This window comes from Pinus tabuliformis, chromosome 3_2, assembly GCF_031772625.1.
Source record: "Pinus tabuliformis cultivar Carrire ecotype Pingquan chromosome 3_2, CPIR1, whole genome shotgun sequence".
NCBI classification, from domain to species: Eukaryota; Viridiplantae; Streptophyta; class Pinopsida; order Pinales; family Pinaceae; genus Pinus; species Pinus tabuliformis.
Window position 1 is genome coordinate 1,030,955,177 of NC_142302.1, and position 10,542 is coordinate 1,030,965,718.

The following is a 10,542-nucleotide window of genomic DNA, read 5'->3' on the forward strand; positions in this document are numbered from 1 at the left end:
TGAAGTATCGAAAGTTATAAGGTGAGACTGGTTGTAAAAGGATATTCTCGGGTTGAAGGTATTGATTTTCATGAGATTTTTTCACCAGTCATAAAACGTGTTTCTATTAAGCACTTTTTTGGTACTAACTACATTACTTGACCTTGAGATAGAAAAGTTAGATGTTAAAACAACTTTTCTACATGGTGATTTGGATGAAGAGATTTATATGGAACAACCATAAGGTTTTGTTCAAGGTTACAACAGAATATTAGTTTTCAAGCTCAGTAAATCATTGTATGACTTGAGGCAGTCTCCGAGTCAGTTGTACAAGAAGTTTGACTCCTTCGTGGTGAGCTAGAACTTTACTAGAAGTCAGTATGACCATTGTGTATACTTCAAAAGTTTCAATGGGCATATTTGATATCTTGATCTTGTATGTTGATGATATGCTTATTGCAAGAAAAAAGAGTGAAATAGATCAATGTGTTAAAGGCTCAACTCTCTAGGACATTTGGTATGAAGGATATTGGAGTGACAAAACATATCTTCGGCATGGAGATACATAGAGATAGAAAAATGGAAAGCTCTGGTTATCACAGTAGAAGTATGTGGAGAGAGTACTTGAAACGTTTGGTATGAACAATGTGAAACATGTTAATGTTCCATTAGCTTCCCATTTTAATCTTTATTCGGTTTTGATTCCTAGAAATGATGAAGAAATTAAGTATATGTATCATGTACCATATTCAAATGTGGTAGGAAAATTAATGTATGCGATAGTATCTACAAGACCTGACATTTCACATGCAGTTGGAGTTGTCAGCAGGTTCATGGAAAATCCAGGAGAAGAACATTGGCAAGTTGTGTAATGGGTGCTTTGATATTAGATCTAGGTGACTCCAGAGACACTCAAAAGGCACATAATAGCTCAAAAATAAAAGTGGTCAGAATGTTCCCAAACTAGGACCAGCTGGTAGTGCTCGTCACCCTGATTCCAACGGTGTGAACGACACTCGAATCTGAGTTTGTATGGTCAAATTATTGTTGGTCAAAGTTTTGGTCAAACTTGGCCCAGTGGCCAAGTTTAACGAGGTGAAGAATTCACCAAGATATAATGCACGAAATTTGGCCCCTGGGATGGGTGACTTTGTAAGATGTTTAATTTTTCTAATTCACCTTATTTTTGACAAAATTGGAAAAAAAACAATTTGGTTATAAAAACCAAAAATTATATTAAAATAGGGGTGGCGGGCTACCACCCTCGCCAATTTAAAATAGGTGTGGTAGGAAGAACAAGAATAATAGCATGTATGAGGCATTAAATATGGTGAATGAAGAGAAAATTCCACAAAATAACCCCTCCTTTTAAGAGACAGATCAACAGTCAGTATCAAATCTAGATACAAAAATAATTGATGAAATTAAGCCATCATTAGAAGAAGATTTGATGTCAGCACAATAGATCATGGAGTCTTCTACGGGGGAGGAATAATTCTTCCCCACTAAAAACACCATGATGGGGCCATCTTTTCCAAGTTATAGAGTCTAATCATAGGTAGATAAGGAAAAAAATCTTGATAGGCTCCAATGAAACACAGGTCTATGGACTAATAGAGAGGTGAGATTGGAGAAAATGGAGAAAGGTAAGGAAATGGGCACTCAAACAATTCTAGATGCAAAACTCAAAGGGTAGAGGAACACCAAAATAGTAGGAAACTCTACCCCTCGGCAAGGGGAAACTCATACAAACAGTGATTAATGAAGGTTCTCTTCTGGAGTTGTAGGGGATTAGGGTTAGAAAATATATTGGAGAAGCTGAAGTCATTAATCAAGAAATAAAGACCCTTAGTTCTCCTACTCTATGATACAAAAATGGGGGATCAAGATATCCTTAAAACACAACATAAGATTTGGAATGGAAATGGGATTAATTCTGTTAGTTCAAGAGGAGAAACAGGTGGTGTGTCCACCCTTTGGGCTAAATCATCACTCAGGTTGCTTGATCATCGGTTGTCCACCCACTGATTAGCTACCAAATTTCTTCATATCCCCTCAAATAAAGTATGCTCTTTTGTTAATATCTATATGTCAATACATTTTCAAGAAAAACAAGAAAGTTGGGATGCTTTGTTGGCTCTTGGAGATTCCATTCTTTTCTTTGATTACATCTTTGGAGGATATTTTAATACAACTTTACATCAGTGGGAAAATAAAATGGGATCTCAAGTTAAAGATTAGCTTCAAGAAATTTGGAAGATCTCATCCAAAATTTAATTTTTTTGGAAATAAAACCTTCCTCTAACAAATTTACTTAGAGAAAAAAAAATATGGATTGTGTTATATTGCTACTCGTTTATATAGATTCTCAATAGCACAGTCACTCTTGTCTAAAAATATATTGGTTTGTTTTTTAATCCTTCCTTGAAATATTTCAGATCACAAAACATTTTTTCTTGAAATCAGTGAAAATATTGATTTTAGGCCCCTTCGTTTATGTTATCATCCAATATGGGAACGTAAAACAGGTTTTAGTGATCTAGTAAAGAAACTCTGGAGTGAATGGATCATGGGAAATTGAGTGATGACTTGGGAATAAAAGATTAAGTGATTAAAAGTCACATTTAAAAAACAGGCTCAAGAACAATAGTTAGAGAGACAATCGGAGATACATGCACATGAAAAGAGAATGTAAATTATACAATCCAATAAAGAAGATGGGCCTATGACAAATGAACCGCGTAAGGAAGAAGGGAAGAATTTGATAATTAACATAAAACAGTAAGTCCCAGAGTATTTAGTTAAACAAAGGATATATAAATACAAAATATTTTCATTAACAAGAAAAGTAATTTTTCTCGAAAAATAACATCAAAGAGTTAACAAAAAGAGAAACTAAATTCTTAGACTTTTATCAACTCAAGGAGAGGGTGGCCCATCACTTTAGTGATTTGTACAACACCAAAGTGCTACGTAGGTTTGAAGCATAATTATCGATGTTGGAACAAATTTTAGAATCTTTATCTTAGGAGGATAACCTTGCTTTGATAAAAGGTCCCACTGAAGAGAAAATCTATCAACAAGTATTCTCCTTTCAACTCAGACAAAGCTCCAAGACCAGAGATTTTTTTTACCCACTTCAAACATTATTTTTGGGAGGTAATAAGATTTAATTTTTTTTTTAGAATGGTGGTTTAAACTTTTAGAATAATTCATAGGGCCTGAAATTAACTCTTCCTTTGTTGATTCCAAAATAATTAAGCCCTACTTTTTTTCAAGATTCAGGCCTAGAGAGCTTTGGATGGATGCAATTGCCCCACCCTTTAGTACAGTGGAATGACACTCTAATTTTCAAGAATTCTTCTCTTCCTAGACCAAAAATTATTATAGAAGCTTTTTAAGAAACATCTTTTCAAAAATGATTGGGAAGCTCTCTCAAAATTTGTATGTTGGAAAGTATGGTTAACAAGGAATAATGCAATCTTTAATAACATGAATACTCCTCCCCATAACACATTGATGAAATAAATCACATTGTGTGTTGAGTTTGGAGCTCAAAAGATAAGCTAGAACTCTTCTCAACAAACCTTAGACCAAATGGAATGGGATTGGCTTAGAAAGTTTATAGTTTTGGACAACTTTTCCCAAAACATAGGATGTAGCTAGCGTGAAATAGATAAAAGCTAGAAGTTAAGATTGACAGAGGTAGAATTAAGAGCATGGAAGAGCTTGCAACAAGGATGGATTCTCTATTTTTATGGGGCATCCAAACGGAACCCAAGGGTTGCAGGTGGGGGATAGGTACTCTATGACCCCGAGGAAGAAAAAGTGTTCAAGTACTCATGGGTTCTTGGTCATAGACAAATAATCAATCAGAGATATATGGTCTTTACCAGGGACTTTTGTTAGCCAGAGATAAATAGGTGGACACACTTATGGTTATGGGAGATTCTCTCCTAATCTTCATCTTGTCAAAAGGCTTGTTCCTAAAGGAGAAATATATGGAAAACATCATGAAAATATATAGTAAAATTGCAGAAATATCCCATCCAACTCACGTTTCCATGTGCTAAGAGACTTGAAGCAGTTCCATGTCCTAAGAGACTTCAACAAAGAAGAAAGAAAGTATGCTAACGAGGGGTGTAAGTTGAAGATAAGTGAATTAAAGGCTAGTGGCTAAATCAAACATGCTATAATTTCGTAATGGTGGATGAAGTTTATTAAAAAAAATTAGTTAAATTGGTAGATACAAGAAAATATATAAATGGAAAATTTGGGGCCCAAGTGAATTCGTGGCAACCCCCAGGAAAGACATTCATGCAAACAAGGCATCATGAAAGATTTTATAATCAATTAGTATGGTAAAGTGTTGTACTTTTGTGTTTTGGTGGAGTAATTATATAAGGTAGTCACCTACAAAACTCTTCTATTTGTTGCTCTCCTCAAGAAAATCATGTATTTTTATTGGAAAAGAAAAAACAATTGGAAAATTTTGATGAATTAACTTTCTAATGCTTGATGTATTTGTTGCAAACCATATACAATATAAATATTCTTTTTATTTTTATTTTTTAAAATTACAAACTAAAACTTTGAAAAATATAAAACCCTATAAAATTTGAGAACATTTAATCTAGCGAGTCTTTCAAGTCAATACACTGCAAATTTCACGTTCCCTAGATTTTCTCATTCAATTACAATTTTCAAATTTAAATGATTTGGCCCACACTGAATCATGTCAATACACCGCAATTTTCACGTTCACTAAATTTTCTCATTCCATTACAATTTTCAAATTTACATCATTTTTATATTCTTCATTTTTGTTCTGCAAGGCCCATTTCTCTTTCTCTATTTTGTTTATTTCCCACATTTACAGTATTGCATATTTATAATTTTCCTTACACTCTTTTACCAAGTTATTTACCTACACTCTTTTCCCTACATATTTATAGTGTTATATGCAATCAATTATTAAAGTGTTGTAAAATTTGTATTTTGGTGAAGTAATTTTGTGAGTCACATACAAAACTTTTTTCTTGTTGTTCAATTATATTTTTCTAAAAAAAAATTATATATTTCTATTAAAAAAGAGAAAACACTTCAAAAATTTTAATATATTAACTTTATAATGTTAGATATATTTTTTGCAAACCATATAATATACACATACTCTTTATTTATTAAAAACAAAAATATATACCAAAACTTTGAAAAATATCAAATTCCAAAATTTGAGAACATTTTATCTAGTACCAAAGAAAATAGTACAATAATGACAGATTTATTAAAAATATCTCCAGATTTTATTGTCTTCATTGTATTCTAAATTTAGGCTTATGTGATCCATGAATATAAATGTAAGAACATCTTTCAGAATTAATCACATAAGATCTTTTAGTCGACGCGTTTCAAACCATCCAATGTGGTTCATCATCGGGATAGGATGCAAAGTCTGATCATGGCACCAGAATAAGGAGAGATGAATTTTTGACAATTGTAGAATAACTGCTAGTTTGACGACTGAATCCCATCATTTCCAAGCCCAAAATCTAGTTGTTCTCAACACCCTAGCCACTAGGGCATTAAGAGTTTCTAATGATAAGCACCTCAATGATGAAAGGACTCACCTCTTGAAGGTTTTTGTCCGTAATGGTTACAATAGGGATCAATGTCGTAGAGCCTTCCTTAAAGCTGAAAAAGGTCTGAAGGTTAAGAAAGATCCCTAGGATAGGTCCTTTGGGGTACTTCTTATGTTTAACCAAGGGACGACGGATAAGATTGCTAAGATTTTGAGGAAGCATAATGACTCTTCAACCTTTAGACCCATAAATACTATTAAGAGCTCCCTGAGGTCGCTGAAGGACCAAGTGGACCCCAAAGAATTGAAAGGTGGTTATCTCATCCCTTGTTCATGTGGTACTCCCTACATTGGTGAGATTGGAAAATCCATAAATCAAAGGATTCATGAGCATGCGACAGACATAAAACATGGGAGTACATGTTCTTCGGCTTTCGTTGAACATGTCGTAAAGAATAAACATCATATCTGCATTGAGGATGCCCAAGTCCTTGTAAATGTTGATCATTTCCATCACCTAAGTTCAAGGAAGCTATTGAAATTGAAAATTTTCCTGGGAATTTAAATCGTGATAATGGTTGGAAGGTTAGTAGGTGTTGGGTCATGGCCTTTTCCACTTAGCTTTAGTCTCTTTTTATTTTTTTTAGTTTTTTTTAGTTTTTTTCTCCTTTCTTATTTTTATTCCTATTTTAGTTATTGATTGTTAATATTATTATATATTTTTTCTCTTTATTGATGTAGATTTATTTAAGATTAGAGTAAAATTAATATATTTTTTCTCTTTTTCTTGAGGGGAATTTGTGTTGTTATATATATATTTCTCTCCAAACGAGTGGTTGCAATTTTACACCCTCATTGATTTTTGAATGGTACCCTCTCCCCATAAACTGGGAGCCTCTCTCTTTTGCGGCATTCAGATCTTCCTTGGAACGCTTCGAGTGGGAGAATTCCAGCAAAGTTTGGGCAGCTGAAAGTGCTAGGAATACTTGACCTCTCTTCTAATGATGCGCTCCATGGCTATATTCCAAAGGAATTGTTTAATTGTACACATATTTAATGGATCGACCTTTCCTCTAACCGTTTGACAGGTAGTATACCAACTTCTATTGGCAATTGGGCTTTGCTACAAACGTTGAATATTGGAGACAACTATTTGAGGGGTCCAATCCCACTAGAACTCGATTGTCTGGTCCACTTGGAATCTCCCTATTCGTCCCGCAATGCTCTGAGTGGAATCATTCCAACTTCTCTGGGCAACTGCACTTCACTCAAGAAATTGTTCATTTACGAAAACAATTTGAGTGGTCCAATACCATTAGAAATAAGTCACCTAATCAGGTTGGAAGCACTCTGGTTTTCTACCAAGAGTATAAATGGAAGCATTCCAGCTTCGATTAGCAACCGCACTTTACTTACAGATTTGGATATTAGCAACAACAATTTGAGTGCTCCAATACCATCAGAATTGGGTCACCTAGTCAGGTTGGAAACACTCTTGTTCAAGGACAATAGTATAAGTGGAAGCATCCCAACTTATTTTGATCCAAAATGGATCTTGTGTCAAACCTCTAAGTCTAAGTCTTCATATATGTTAACTATCGGAAAACACTATCGCAGAGGAAAACACTATCGCAGAGGAAAACACTAAGAATGGCGAAAAACAGAGCTAAGCGGAACGTAAAGTCTCGTTGCACAGGAGTCATCAAATTAGACAGATCAACAGCCCAGATTAAATCACGATATTGCATTGGGAGAGGCTAGCGAAGTATATCAGAGGCAGCCCTAAGGGAAATGTGATTGCGATCAGCGATACAACGTGAGTCGTTGATCAAGTGCACAGATCAATGGTGGACATGAACGGAAACATATCGCATCACAATTCTCTAAGAGGAGGACTTAACACAGGTTGCAGGCTTAAGCGATATGCGATGGCCGCATTATCGCATCGCAAAGAACCAAGGGACAAGGATGGAACCCGTAGACTTAAGACTATGCGATGAGTGCTTCATTGACAGCTGTTGGATCTGGAAAGGAATGGACGGTTGCGATTGAAATCGTCGATCGGAGATCAGGGATCGGGAACACAATAGAGCAAAGGACCGTTGAAGCAGCGATACCGTTGATGCGCCGATAGTCGATGAGGCCGATCAGAGCAATCGGGGATAAAAGATTGAGAATCGCAATGTAGAGGGACTAAGCGATATGTGACTTGCGACAACAATAAAGACAGACCCGAGAGGATTATAGGGCAGACCTTATATCTTTTGAAGTCCAGCTTGGTCGGATTTTCCACCGTTTTTAGAGTATTTCCTGTGTATTTCTCTGTGTAAATAGAGAAGCGATTCTTTGGGATTTTCACCCACGCTAGTCCTTTCCGTTTGGAAACAGGTGGCCACCATACCTTAGAGCATTTTGCAATGATTGTTTAACGCTCAACAGGGATTTGAATGGACAGCGGCCGGAAGCCAGAAAGCCCAAGAATGGAGCTAAACAGACAATGCCGACAGGTTTAAAAGATCCATCCCATGACAGTTGAGGGGGAGGGAGAGATGGTTAGAGAAGTCAGTTGAAAAAAGTCACAGAAAGACAGTCAGTTAGTCAGATTGAGGTAGATTGAATAGAGGAACAGGACAGAGGGAGAGTCTACGCGCTCTTTTAGACTTGAGGCTTTCGAGCAGATCCCTCTTTGATGTCACTGTTGTGTTGAGACTCTGTTTTTGAGCTCACTCTTGTAGTAATTTGTTCTTGAAGACTTAATATAGAGTTCGACACTGAAAGCTAGACCAGGAGATGTAGCCAGGAAGTTTGGTGAACTCCTTTATTATTTTGGCTATGTTAATGTGTGATTGTTGTGTTTTCTGACTGTTAATTGTCTATATTATTTGCAATATTTTCAATCCATTGCACTAAATAATATAGGCATTCATGCACTTGAGTCTGTAATACCTTTTCTTCTTGATTTAGTATCCATTTTCGAATCAAGTGGTATCAGAGCATTTGGTTTTGGTTTTGTTAAGGTTAGACAAGCTTGTGCTGGATTTTGAATGCTAACTAGATTAAAGCTCAGACTAGGAGAAGGAGAACTTGTTGAGGCTAATCCAAAGATTGGAAGAGTCTATTCTCAGAGGAGAATGGCAGAATAAGCTCCATTAGGATCAGAATCTCAGTTTATGGAAATCTTTATGACAATCCGAGCTATGGCAGAAGAGATGTCTCTGGAGTTTAAGAAGGGTCGAGGTGAAAGCACTTCAACACCAAAACTGGAAAAAGGAGCAAAGAAACCTTTTCTAATTGTCCCTCTAGAAGGCAAAGGGAAGGGGGAAATGCCTCCTCCACCATCTCCTCCATCATCACCTTCGTCATCCTCATCATCTTCTTTGCATAACACTAGCTCTTCTAAGAAGAAGAAGAAAACTTCCTTAATCAAATTAGATGTGAAGTTTGATTTGCCAATTTATGATGGAGAACTCAATGCAGAAAAGCTATATAATTGGATAAGACAAATTGATGTATGTTGTAGGGTACAGAACGTTGATTCAGAAAGGAAGAAGATTCAATTAGCTAGCCTTCGACTTGGAGGAACTGCACTAGTATGGTGGGAAGGCAAGGCACAAGCTGATCTGCAAAAACATGGTAAAATCATTTCTACCTGGAATGAATTTGTTTTTGCTATCAAAAAGAAACTCTATCCTTTAGCTTACATGTAGTAGGAAATGATGAGTTGGCAAACTCTTCGTCGATTGAAGGGTCAAAGTGTACAAAGTTATACTTAAGATTTTAGAAAGAGAGATTTAACTCTAGGTATATAATTAGACTCACCTGAGACTTTATTGAAGCATATAGGTGGTCTTCATAGCTATTTAAAGCATACTATTATTATGTTTAATCCCACTAGCTTAGAGGATGTATCAGTTCAAGCCACACATCTAGAAGCTAGAGGTAAGAATGTAAACCCAGAGGTTGGGGGATCATCTAAATATTTTGTAAGCAAGAGCAAGGAAAAGAAGAAACTGAAATGGAAGGAGAGGAAAGTTTACACTGTAAGGAAGGATAAACCTTCATGCACTCATTGCAAGAAAGAAGGACACGATGAGGCACACTGCTGGTCTTTGCATCCATAATGGAAACCTAAGGAGTTCGGTCGAAAGGAGAGAAAGAATTTTGCTGCTATTCAGCAAGACTTGGGATCAGATTCAGGTGATGAAACAATAGTTACAGCCACAGGTATTAAAGGTAAATATTCTTAAGCATCCACAAGTAACTCAGCACAATCTGTTGATAATGAAAATAATGAGAGGGAAAGAAATGAGATTTTTCGTATTAGAGTAATTTCAAAGCACAATAAAATTGATACTTGTTTGATAGTGGATCACAAGTAAATTTGATTTCTAAAACAATTGTAAAGAAGTTGGGATTACAACCAAAACTTCATGAGAAGCCATATCCATTAGGTTGGGTGTGTGATAAAATAAAGCTACAAGTAACGAGACAATGTAAACTTAGGTTTTCTGTTGGATCAACATTTGTAGATGAGGTTGAATTAGATATAGTTCCATTTGATATATGTGGTATTGTTTTGGGAAGTCCATACTTGTATGGTAGGAAAGCTATTTTCTATAGAGCTAAGAATAAGTATCAACTCACTAAAAATGGAATAGAATACATTGTAAGAGCTCATAAGCTCAAAGGTAACTATTCTCTCATAAACTCAGGACAGATGAAAAGAATTGTGAATTCAAGTAAGTAATTTTTACTAATGGTTGTAAAGGCAAAGGATCCTAAAAAATCCAATGCATTTGAAGGCTGTGATTCTAAACAAAAAGTTGATTTAGTTAAATTTGTTTTAGATTATCATGTTCTATTTCAAGAACCAAAAGATCTGCCACCCAAGTGAGAAATAGTATATGATATTTATTTGTAGCAAGATGCTCCATTACCTAACATTGGAATGTATAGGTTGTCAGCTTTAGAGAATGCAAAGA